Raw genomic sequence first — 12,077 nt, forward strand, 5'->3', positions numbered from 1 at the left:
ATCCACATTTTAACTTGCTCCATGGTGAATAGACCACTGTTCGCCATTTGTCTCCAGCACTGACATCATGATGTTTTCTGGGTTGTTAGACACAGTTGGAGGCTCATTCTTCTTTAGTCTCCCCATTTTTAAAATAAGACATTTTTGGGAAGACCTATTTTTGGGCTGAATCACATGATTAATAGAGACTTCAGGCACCTACAGAAGTAATACTGAAACCATTAATTGCATTCCCTGGTGTTTTCTCCTTAACTTAGCAAAAGGCAGCAAAGCATGGCCTTCTCTGATCTACATTTTTACCCAACTAATTTAGTCTACAGAGGCAGGCACTCTTGGTTAACCCTACATGCAAATCCACACCTTAATTTATTCCCATATCTTCATGTTTTAAGCATGAGTGTAATCAGGATCGGTTGTGCGATGGTGAACCTATATACCTGCTCTGGTCCTAGTTTCTCGAGCAGAGAAAACATTGATATTATAAGCAGCGTGTGAACCCTGAAAGATATCTGTGCAGCAGTTCAAAACATTCTGATCTGATCCAACTTCTCGACTCTTTTGTTGTGGCCTTACCCCTAGGTCATAACAGCAGCCATCACTAGGAATTGCATAACTGTAGACCTTTCTCCCTTCATCACTCAGTCCAGTTGGCAGTACACAATGTGTGCTAATTTGGCAACTCTCTAACACCACCTGTGGTGAAAAAGCTAAAATAACATAGACAGAGTCACAGAGAGAGAGAGAGAGAGAAAGAGAGAGTGTGTGTGTGTGTGTGTGTGTGTGTGTGTGTGTGTGTGTCTCAATGTCAAGTTAGGAGTCCTGAGAGACGTCCAGCTACATCCAGCACACCACATAAGAATATTACACACACACACACACACACACACACACACAAATAAGTAAATAAAACAAATAACTACAAACATTAAACAAAAACAGGTTGTTTCAAGCAATGGACTCATTAGTATGGGGAATTGTGTTATTTTAGGAACAATTCATATAGAATTTTGCAACTGGTGTTTTTTTTCTTGCTAGGACCCCATTGAATACAAAACAACCTGTTTCCAATTTTTTTTCTTCATTTTCAGTGCCAAAATTCAAGATGGCGGACAATATATGCGGAAAAATAATATAAAGGCTTAAAGTGGTCAACTTTTTGATAAATATACATCTAATAAGGTAGACAAGTGAGATACAGACTATTGTCAACAACAAAACATTGTCATTGTCACTCAAGTATTTATCCTCACCACTGTCACTGTCTTTTTAATATTGGTGTACATCTCCTCAGAGCCTTCACACCTGCAAAGTTGCGTGAATGGTAAGTTGTTACTCTTGCAAGAACACCTTATACTGCATTGGTTGGCAAGACAACAACACTTCACAAGTTCCACATTAGCCTCTGGTGCTGGTGGAAGTTTTCACAGAACAGGAGCCCATTGCCCATCAACAATTTGTCTCCATCCCAGTGATAGTGAGTCAAGAATCTTTGGAGCAGGCACTGTATCTTGTGCCCAAACATTTGCTTGCCTGTGTGCTCTCAGAATTTCAATTTAATTTCAGTTATAGAACGTCAAAACATTACACATGTCTCATGGCGCTTTACAGAGTGTTAAACATTCAGACAGAGCCCATGAGTAACAGGGGCGAGGAAAAGCTCCCAAGAATGGGAGAAGCATATAGGATGAAACCTCAAGCAGATCCACGACTCAAGGGCCTGACCCATCTGCCTGGGGTCAGTTTCAGGACAATAAGGTCTATATACAGAGAATAGAACATGGTATTTAGAGCCACCTGAGGTATGTTACAAAGTGGTTGGATGGTTACATAACCAGTGTGATAATGCATGAATCCTATTTAGTGTTCAAATAGTCCAGTGTAGGGGATGAATTGTCCATAGGAATTAGGAGTTGTCAACGGGCAAGTAGTGGGTCGCTAGGCTGCGCGGGCAGGAATCCGAGCATGGGGACAGCAATAGGCGATGGTAGGGCAATCATAGGGATGGGATTTCCCTAGTTCCTGAGTTTTTCCCCTCCCTGGTTGGGTTTTAAACATGTTCCACCGAAGGGCTTTAGTTGTTTGAAAACCATGTTTTGAGGAGCTGACACACAAATTTCTCACATCCAGCTAATACGTCTGGAGATGGATGTGGACCTACTACAAGCCTACAAAGTGTGTTAATGACACCATCAGGACTTTATTTACTTGAAACAGAAACCTTTCCTTTCCCACGGGATAAACGGTAAACGGTTGACTTTCAATTTCCTGATAGGATAGGATACAATAGGATACCCGATAGGTCCACCGACTCAATAGGATACCCGATAGGTCCACCGACTCTATACACGATGTGATTGCCCTGAGCGAAGTTTGGTTTTTCCACCTCACAAGCCAACGGAGAGTTGCTAGACTACCCTGACTGCAAATTACATTTGCTGCCGCTAGGGTGCGTCAAGATTTCTAGGCTGTATCTTTTGTTGACGTTCTCCAGTGCCCATGATAATGAGACTGTCTTTGTTGATGTCTGGTACCCTGCGAAGGGCAAGCACCAAGACATCTGTGTGACATGTAGATATATGGGGTTTTGCCAAAATGACTTACTGCTACTGCCACCTTTGTGTGTGTGAACTGTGACTGGCAGTTTACATAGTTCAACAGCTTTATGACCAAGGTAGAGGATGAGGTTGGCTTTGGTTTCGATCCCAGAAAAGCTTTAAAGTCTTTGATTGGTGTAGAGTCTTGTATTTTGTATCCCTTATCATGTGCTTTTCCCATTGTATGGACCTGTTTCATCCTGTCTTTCATGGAGTTTGTGATGGTATAGTTGTTAAATAATATGTATATGTCATTGTAGCCTCGTGCCTTACTTTCAACATTTTCAAAGAAGCATTCTGCCAGATCTTGGCAACAGTTTACACTTTTCCTGACAACCATCTCCTGCACAACAGCCATGCCATCTATTAAGATGCTATCCAATATGTGTGTTAATTGCACTGAGCTACTCTCTGTAGATTGTTCAGAGGATGCTGTTTCTGAAACCAGTCACAATTCATGGATGAAGGCAGACTTAGCTGTAGTGGGCAGCAGCTTGCATATAATCAACAAATTCATATGTTCCCACAATTTCCTGCAAGTCCTGTTAACAGAATTATTGAAGACCAAAGACCTCACTGTGGACTTCAGGAAGTCTAAAGCTAGCACACACACCCATTCTAATCAATGGGACTGAAGTGGAGTGTATCATCAGCTTCAGATTTCTGGGTGTCCACATCTCTTGGACCCTCAACACCTCTACCATGATCAAGAAGGCTTACCAGCATCTCTTCTATCTGAGGAGGCTAAAGAAGGTCCACCGGCCTCCTCAGATCCTGGTGAACTTCTACCCCTGCACCATCAAGCGTATCCTTACCAACTGTGTCACAGTTTGGTATGGCAACTGCTCTGCCCACAACCGAAAAGCACTGCAGAGGGTGGTGAAAATTGCCCAACACATTCCTCACTCCCCCATCCAGGGCAAGCGATGCTTGCATAAGACGCACAGCAGGTTCAGAGGAAGCTTCTTTCCTACAGCTGAAGTCTAGCTCTCCATCCCGGTGACAACCAACCAACTAAGCCCCCCCACCCTGCCTCCTTGCCTGTGCCAGGGACAACAAGGAGGCAGACCCCCCCCCCCCAATGTATGTTGTTCATACATAGTTCACATTACATAGCCATATTTATTCTGCTCTTATAAGGTAACTGCTAATACACTGCACATATTTATATTACTCTAAACCTCTCTACTTTATATAAATCAGCTGTATACTACTGTCTACACTGCACTATATTTCTTGACCTGTCTATGCACCACCTGTCTATACTTTATACATCACATTGCACTTTTCTCCTTTTGTGCACTTCTGGTTAGACGCAAATCACATTTCGTTGTCTTCATACTTGTACTCTGCAATGACAATAAAGTTGAATCTAAACTACTCTAATCTAATCTATTGGGGTGGAGTGCAGAACATTAATTTAATTCAAATGATTATTAGGTTATGTGAAGGAAACTTTTAAATCAGTCAATGTGTTTTTCCGGGTATGCCAATAAATAGCATAACGGTGGTTACACCCATCACTGGTTGATAATCATGACATCTCATGTCACCCATGGTCATATTTATTACCTAAGTCATTCAATTTTATTAGAAAATGTATGTATATAATGATAATACCTAACATATATCCATTTAAAATGTTTAAAAAGGCGATTATTTGCAATTTTTGGCGATATATCCGCCATCTTGGATTTTGGACCTGTGCAGTCCGGGAAAAAATTGGAAACAGGTTTTGCAAACTATAGGGTCTGAAGAAGTGAAAAAACATAATTTGCAAAAATCTATATGAAATGTTCCAAACACCTTTTTTTTCTACATATCGCCCTGCACTACATACACACCCATTTGCACACTCATGTTCAAACACAGTCCATAGCATAACCGCAAATCCTTTTCCATGTTTCCATTCCCACCCTCATTGTGTTGAGGGGTATAATTTTCTCTCTCTGCTGGTCTTTGGCAGGATTCTGTAGCCGTGTGGACACTTTCGGTTGGCAATGAAAAGGTTAGCATGTCAGGCAGAAGTAATGGCGAATGCCAAATGCCACCTAGGACCGTGTGCAGTATCTGAGCCACTAAATCACCGCCTTTGTGCTGTCACTTGTGGATTGGATAGGTTCCGTCCAGCCTTTATCTGGCCACGGCGAGACTAATAATCCGAGACAATGAGTCACAGTGATTCTCTTCATTTTGTGGCTCACTGATCTGTGTGCCCCCTTTGGTCCTCAGCGCCTCTGTGAGATCTGAAAAAGGCTCAACTTTTTTTTCACCAATGCTTTTGGCCGAGTGCAACATTCAACATACAACCACCGGAGAGTTTCGACTTTTCAAGACCGCAAGAGTGGGCCAAATGGATCCGAAGGTTCGAAAGATTTCGCTTGGCAAGTAATCTGAATGCTAGCTCCGAGGAGAATCAGATTAACACTATGATATATTGTATGGGAGATGAGGCGGATGATGTTTTACGTGGATTGACGTTCACACACGGAGCAAGAGGAACATACAGAGGCGTTCGCGATGCCTTCCAGAACTTTTTTATTGTTAAGAAGAACGTGCTATATGAGCGGGCAAAATTCAACATGCGTGTACAAGGCGAAAACGAAACTGTAGACTCGTTTGTCACGGCCCTCTATGCACTAGCTGAACCCTGTGACTATGGACTTCTACATGATGAACTTATCCGAGACAGGATTGTCGTGGGGCTGCGCGACATGCGGCTGTCGGAGAGAATGCAGTTGGAGAAGGATTTGACGCTGGAGTCAGCGATCACAAGAGCGCGACAGAGCGAGGAGGTGAAACGCCAGCAAGTCACGCTGAGAGGCTCTGGGTCAGATGCCAGTGACAGCAAAGCCATCGACAGAGTGTTCAAAGGCAGTGACAAGGCAAAAGATAGAGGTAAACCTGAAAATTCTAAAGCACAATTTAGGCCTAAGCAGCATGGCGCACAGTACAGCAAGGCAAAGAACATCCAGTGTAGTAAATGTGGTGGTTCCTCATCCCATTCAATACGTGACTGTCCTGCCAATGATGTAAAGTGCCACTCATGCGGAAAAAGGGGACACTATCAGAGAGTGTGCACAGCACCAAAGACTGTTAACGAAATAGAAGAGGAGGATGACAATGGAGTGTTTCTCGGCAGTGTCATAGCAAATGGTGAGCCATGGATGGTTAACATAGACATAAACAAAAGTCAAAGTCAAAGTCAAAGTCAAAGTCAGCTTTATTGTCAATTTCTTCACATGTTCCAGACATACAAAGAGATCGAAATTACGTTTCTCACTATCCCACGGTGAAGACAAGACATATTTTACCAATTTTAAGTCCACAGACAAACATAACATTCAAGTAAACAAAAAAGTAAGTAAATAAGTAAATAAGAGGGCACATATAATAATGAAAAAATAAGAGCAGCAAAATGTTGTTGAAATTGTGCATAGACAGTCAATAAAAAAACTAGTGCAAAGTCAGGCCAATAAGAGGCTTGGGTAGTTCTGTTTGACCTGAGTAATAAAGAAAGTGGCATAGTGGTGCAAGTTATGTAAGAGCAGCAGAAGTGTTGTGTTTTCAGGACAACAACACCAAGTTGTAAAGTGTACAAGTGTGCAAGTGTTCAAGTGTGCAAGTGGAGTAGTGCAGGCGGCCATTGTGGGTCCAATGTCCAGGATGTTATGTAGCTGAGGGGAGGGGGAGAGGGGGAAGAGGAGGGAGAGAGTTCAGCATCCTTACAGCTTGGTGTATGAAAGACAGGTGCCATTTAAAATTGACACAGGTGCCGATGTTACAGTTTTGCTACACACTGTATTCAAAGAGCTTTTTGATAACTCTCATGCACCTATCCTTGCTGCTGCATCCAAGCCTCAAATGGGACCTGGGAGGAATCCATTGGATGTTGTGGGTGTCACAAACATGCAGCTACGGAGAGGCGACAAAGCGGCTATGGAGGAGGTGTACATCATCAAGCACCTGCACACGGCATTGCTGGGGAGGCCAGCTATCAGCAAACTCAAGCTTGTTGCACGCCTGGACAGCATCAGCATAGAGACTTTCCACTGAGGATTCCACTGCCTTTAATGGACAAAGTGAAGCAAGAGCTGTCACGAATGGAAAGCCTTGGGGTGATCAGCAGGGTGGAGGACCCGACAGACTGGTGCGCCGGCATCGTGGTGCCGAAGAAGACGGGTGCAGTGTGTATATGTGTCGACCTCACAAAGCTTAACGAGTCGGTGTGTAGAGAGAAGTACATCCTTCCTTCTGTGGAAGAAACATTAGGAAAGCTGGCAGGCGCAGAAATCTTCAGCAAACTGGACGCAAACATGGGGTTCTGGCAAATACCTCTAACTGAAGATTCAGCCGGGTACACCACGCTCATAACACCTTTTGGGCTATCACTTCAATAGACTCCCATTCGGAATAGCCTCAGCCCCTGAGCACTTCCAGAACAGAATGGTGACGGAGGTCACAGACAGTCTTCAGGGGTTTGTCTGCCACATGGACGACGTTCTCGTGTGGGGCCGGTCTCAAGAAGAACATGATTGCCGACTGCATACTGTACTGGAGAGGATCCAGAGGGCAGGTATCACATTGAACATCGATAAATGCGACCTGTCGAAGCAAGTGGTGACCTTTTTGGGCCATACAATCTCCAGCAGCGGCATCAGCCCTCTGCGAGATCTCCTCTCAAAGAAGAACTGCTTTTTTTTTCTTTCACATCCCTGAAACACCATCTCGCCTTTTCTGTAGGGCAGAAGACAGGTCATGTAATAGATGCACTGAAGTGCCTTTGAAATAGGCTGTTATGCACTCATTGTTACAGTAATATGGTTTATTTACTTGTAAGATTAATGAGATCGATTTCATTTTGAAGAAACTGTTTTTGTCTACACAGAATTTATAGAAACTTACATGTGCAGCAATGGAGCCCTACACTGTAATTAGACAGAAAATATGAATGGTTTGTTTTGTTTGTGAGGTTGTGTAGGTGTGAGAGTGTATCTGTGTGGTGTGTTGCTGTGTGTGGAAGGGAATTCATCTCCACTGCACATTAAACCATATTGCTCTTTTGACCCATTCACACCTTTTCAACTTCTGAGTTTGTTTGCACCACTAGAGATTGCCAGGGTTGCCAACTCTCACGCATCTGGCGTGACATCTCACGCTCTCACGCACACTCAAGAAATGTCACGCCAAATCCATTCTTTTTTTTTTGCAATCCGTTAATTTTTTGTTGATGACTAGACTAGACCACAGCATACATAAGGCATACATATGTCTAGACCAACAGCAGGTAGGTCTAATATCCGCCTACAACGTTCTCAGCGCAGTTTTCTCTGATTGTTGATTCGCTGACTAGGCTATTTTAATCCGGTCCGCGGCACCTTCACGGAACACGCTGCTTTAGACATGAGGCAGACCGACATAAAGTGTGGCCGCCCATTCTTCTCTAGGAACTACTCGCGAAGTAGCCTCACAGACATCACATGAAATAACTTTTTCTCATCTTTTATAAGGTGCTATAGCCGCTATTTGCTGCGATAAACGGCTCGCGAGAAAAATAAATCAACTTTCAAGAAATAATCATATTAGGCTACTATAGCTCTGCACTCATTTCAATACCTATAGGAGGAATATCTCACAAACTTTTCGTTCCACACATGACAAACCGTAAACCAGAATAAACAGCAGACCTTACCGAACACAAAGATGTAATGCAATCCCCCTGTACAATAAGCCGTTCTAGAGTAATCCGGTTTTGAAATAGTAGCAAATTTCTTTATGGCCTCCAATTTTGGGCTTTAAGTGTCTTAAAACTGAGCTGTGCTTAAATACCTACATATGTGTAAATATTAAAATCAGAGGATATATAGCTCATGGCTAAGAGTTTGTCGATGTAGCCATAATGATTTGTTTTCACAAAATGCTAAGCATGCATGTATTTAAGTGTCTTAAAAAGTGTGCTTAAATTGGTCAATGCATAATTTCATAACAGGCCAAATAGAAAATAAATGTTAAATATACTGTAGCCTAGACATAATATTAAAATCAGATGATGTAGGATAGTATAGAGAGATAAAGTTGGATGGCTCCAGAACTCACACCAGTGGATTGGGTCTTAAAGGAGCCACCCCACTTTTATGACACTATAGCTGTTCTGTTGACCTTTAGATTTGTTGCTACTGGGCATGAAGGGCAGGCCAATTATGAGTTCTGTCCAACATTGATGGTAGGTTTAGAAGAAAAGTCACCACATTTTAATCATATTGCAATACCAATAACCGTGATCATTTTGGTCATGATTTTTCATCAAATGTTCATACTGTATCTCTAGTGGCTGGTAGACTTTGGAATCCACCAGGTAGGTGGAAAAAAATATTTTAGGCTATTTCCATCCCTGATACATACGTACACTCATACACACAAGTCTCAATCTGTCCATTTCTTTCCACAAAACTCGCCACAAGTCATCATTTAAGGGGTTATTTTTCATTTTTTTCTACTGAGCTACTACCTTTTTCAGGTGGGCAGGGGGGCCCTTTTCATGTCTGTGCCCAGGGGCCCAGTGGCTCATAATCCTTCCATGCCACGGGGTTAAAACACTGGTCTTGTTTTCAAGTGCAATCAATAATTGTACATTTTGAAGAAACTTAAATCATGGATTATACTGTACATAGCAAAAAAGTCTGGGGACAGACATTTTTAAAATTAGGTTTAGGGAAAAATTTAACGCACACGCACTATGACTTCACAAAATCTCACTCCAGCCAAACACCCAAAGTTGGCAACCCTGGAGATTGCGAGATTAGTGGTGAGATTGAGAGGGTACTCCGCCACTGGGTTGGTTTTTTAATCTTAGAGGTAATTGTAGATGCTTGGTCAGGGCCACATTCCTACTTTTGTTTTATCCTTTGTTCACTTCACGCAGTTGGAATCACAAACCTGTGGCCTCGACAAAAAGCTCCAAAAAAAACCCACTGGAAAATTGGAAAATAAGATCTAAAAATTACATTTAAAAAAAATATGAATCATAAATAAAACAGAATGGATGTGGAGAAGCTCCCCCCCCCAGTCAGTGGTCCATCCGTGGGTAGTGTGTGGATGAGAGTGGGAGAAGCTTATTTTTAGGAGCTGGCTTGTGTGGGCGAAACAACGAGTCTCCCCTGCCATTTACTTTCCTTCCCACATCTGGGCTGCAGTGGAGGAGAAGTACATAAGCGAAAGATAAGATAGAGTTTGAAAGGAAGGCGGTGGGGCTGGGGCTTGGGATGACATGTGGAAGAGATGGCAGGTAAATGTCTGGAGACGCACAGCGAGGCAGAGGAGGAAGCAGAAGAGAGTGTGTGTCTGAGTGATGAGGAAACGTCTCCGGTGGGAGTCTTTCCCGTTCTAGTTAATTTCTGCCTCAGCTGCATCTCAGACTTGGCTCTCGGCCAACAAACCTTCATGATGATCAGGGATGTATTGGTGCTGAAAAATGCCCTGAGCCGACTGTTGTGTATGTGATAGAATTAAAACAGTCGCAGGCAGAGATAATCTGTAACTTTCTTTACTACAGTTTTTCTCAGTCGCTTTGGTGCTTTTCTCACATCACTATTAACATTTGCACAGCAGTTAGTGCAATTCTCAAAACAATTAGTGCAAACTGCAAAACCTAGTGGATGACCTGCAAAAGCACGTCACTTGCTCAAAATGGATAGTCCATTCCTCAAAAGCAGGTATTCATGTCAATGAAACTGTCAGTGTCATCAAAATGAGAAGTCTTGACACCATCGTTTATGAACAAGACAGTCAAATGGCTTTATCATGTTTTCATTATGACAGTTCTCTCAGTGTTTTCCAATGCAAAAAAGGTCAGAACTCTGGACAGACACTACCTGAACATGCTCAAGACAGCACTATTGTAAAGCCATTTGAAAACTACAGTAAAGTTACACATTGCTGTAGTTAGGTGAGTAAGTGAGTACAAGACACTGAATACATACATTTTTACTGTATGCTCTTTGCAATTCTACAGCATTGTGACAGAATTTGATAACTAGTTCAACAATTTTGTATGTAATGACTCAAGCAATGAAATGAAGACTATTAGTTTTATTGGGAACGACTATTCAGTATTCATAAGTATAGTTCATTTTGACTGACATGACATAAGTAAATGATAATGTTAAAAAACAGCAGAGAATTGTATGAAAGCAACTGATACATGTCCAAAAGTATTTGCAATTTGTTCAGAGGAAGGAGAAATTGCTACTATGATGTGCACAAATGACAAAATGTTGTGGAGGTTGAACTAATAGTTATGAGAATTTTCATTCTGATCTGAAAAAAGCACCAAAGCGACTGAGAAAAACTGTAACTTCTTCATGCATGGTTTCTCTTCCTCTCCTCCGTACATACATATTGTATTGAATAACATAGGTGGCATAGTGCCACTAACTGGGCAGGAGGTGTATTGCACTATACCACACCGACGATGTGTGGGGGGAGTGTGTGTATCTGTATACTGTAGGTGACAGCGTGTGTGCTTTTTTCCGCTTATTTGCCCCAATTATTACAGGAACAGAGCAAAAAGTAATCAACTCTTTTGTTCTGCTTTATTTCAAGAGTGCTTGAAAAATGCAATTCCCAGTCAAGGGTGTGCCTATTGTAATTGCAATGTTTGTCCATCCTTTACCAGTCACCCTACACTGCCTGATTTGTTTCGTTCAGGCCCACGAGATGCTTGCTTAGGCTCATATTGTAAAAACAAACACCCCCACGTCCATCTTACATACTCTCTTACAGGCTCCTGGACGCTGAAATTTGCATTTTAATATACATAATTCAAAGGGGTGATTTGCATTGAAATTCACATGGACCCAAGGGTCCTCAACTTATCTCAGAAGCACATTACTTTTGGCCACAAAATCAATGGAAGAGTGAAATGAAAGATGTCAGGCAGCGGGCCGGGAAATAGGGTTATGTGTATTAAGACCCCAACAGTGAAATCAATATGATGTAGTCTTTGACTCCAGCCCTTAGTATTCACGTCAGACCTTGAGCAGGCAATGAGCCGGGGATAATGTATGGGAGAGACAAAAAACTTCAAGCAGAGTGAGGACCTCGACAGCACTCATCCCTGATTTCTGCGGATACAGTCCTGTTACCTAAGCTGAAGCCAGAGGCTTCATGTCAGAGCTTTGATGATGTGTGCACATACGCACAAGTATGCACGCATGCACGCGCACACACACACACACACACACACACACACACACACACACACACACACACACACACATAGCTATTAACAGACGGGTGAGAGATTTGATTTCCATTTGTCAGCTCTCTCATCAGGACCACTCTTTTGCCCTCCCTTGCATTGTTCCATCGGTCCGCTTCACCAGCACATCACCCCTGGGGCTGATATCCTGAAATCCCCTTAGGCCTGGCTACAAGTGCCTGACCAAAGTTCAGGGCTGCATGCCAAGCCCATGGGCCCCGGGG

Source organism: Alosa alosa, chromosome 16 (genome assembly GCF_017589495.1).
Source record: "Alosa alosa isolate M-15738 ecotype Scorff River chromosome 16, AALO_Geno_1.1, whole genome shotgun sequence".
NCBI classification, from domain to species: Eukaryota; Metazoa; Chordata; class Actinopteri; order Clupeiformes; family Clupeidae; genus Alosa; species Alosa alosa.